Below are 1,588 nucleotides of genomic sequence, written 5' to 3' on the forward strand. Positions count from 1 at the left end.
GGAAGGGACATGATGATTTCTCAGGAGAACTCTTGCACTAAGCTCTGGATAATGACTACAAATTTACCAAACAGATAAAAGGCAGTGCATTTCTAACAGGAAATTGTATGTTCAAAGTCACAGAGAGTGCTATGGGAACACAAAGAAGAAAGAGACTCCATGGGGGGACTAAGGTAGAACTTCAGGAGGAGGGGATATTGAGACTGGCACCCTGAAGGCCAAATGACTAGACTGGAACCTAGGGATAGTTCAAGTTTAGAATCAGGCAGTGTTAGGGGTTGACTTGCGTCTCGCAGAAAGATATGTTCATTATGATGACTTGGAACATGTATATATTATAAATGATTGCCACAATAGGGGTAGTTAATACCTGTATCATTTCAATAATTACCTTTGTGTTTGTGTGTGTGTGTGTGTGAGTATGTGTGTAGAACATTTAAGATCAAATTCTTAGTAATTTTCAAGTGTACAACACAGTATTGTTAACTATAGTCACCATGCTGTATTTACATCCCCAGACTTATTCATCTTATAACTGGAAGTTTGTACTCTTTGGCCAACATATCTCCATTTCTCCCACACCCCAACACCAGGCAACCACCATTCTGCTCTCTGTTCTATGAGTCTGGCTTTTTCAATTTCACATATAAATAGATTACACACCATTTGTCTAACTTATTCCACTTAACATAATACTGTCAAGGTCTGTCATGTGCTCTCACTGTTACCCATGAGAGAAATCGTCAGCTGAGAAGGGCTGTCTTGGCACTGAGCTGTACCTCTTTGGTGAAGCAGTGAATCTGTACTGTCAAACTGTTCCTTTTATCCCCTTCAGTGCTTCCAATCTTGGAGTGTGTGTGAATGTGCGTGTGCGTGCGTGCGTGCGTGTGTGTGTGTGTGTGTGTGTGTGTGCGCGCGCGTGCACGAGCCGCAGTGATGTGCTGGAACTTCTCCACTGGATTTCTGGATTTTCATAAAGGTGCTCTCATCTATAGGTGATTGTTAAAATTAATGTTCTTTCTGGGGGAAGATGGTAGGAAACTTCGATATCACTCCTCTCTTGTCTTTTAAATATGGGCATTTACAGCTATAAATTTCCCTCTCAGCATTCTTTTTGCTGCATCCCATAGTTTTGTTATGTTGTGTTTTCATGTTCCTTAATCTCAAGGTATTTTCTAATTTTCCCTGTGATTTCTTCTTTGACTTATTTGTTATTTGGAGTGTGTCATTTAATTTTCACATGTTTTGAATTTCCTAAATTAACATTTTTTCTCTATATATTATTTTATTTTTTAAATTTTAATTAGCTTCAAGAATACAGTACATTGGTTAGACATCTGTATAGTTAGTAAAATGATCCCCTCAATTGTTCCCTCCCTCAACTGACCCTCCACTTAGCCAATGTATTCATGCTAATTGCATTCCCTATGCCGTGTTCCGCATCTTCGTGACCATCCTTCAGCTCTAAATTTGTAGTCCTTTAACCCTTCACCCTAATCTCCCAGCCCTCCAAACTCCCCTCTCCTCTGTCCATCACCAAATTGTCCACTATCTTTGTGAGTCCGTTTTTGCTTAGTTTGTTATTTTT

Source organism: Pteropus alecto, unplaced genomic scaffold, assembly GCF_000325575.1.
Source record: "Pteropus alecto unplaced genomic scaffold, ASM32557v1 scaffold170, whole genome shotgun sequence".
Taxonomy (NCBI): Eukaryota; Metazoa; Chordata; class Mammalia; order Chiroptera; family Pteropodidae; genus Pteropus; species Pteropus alecto.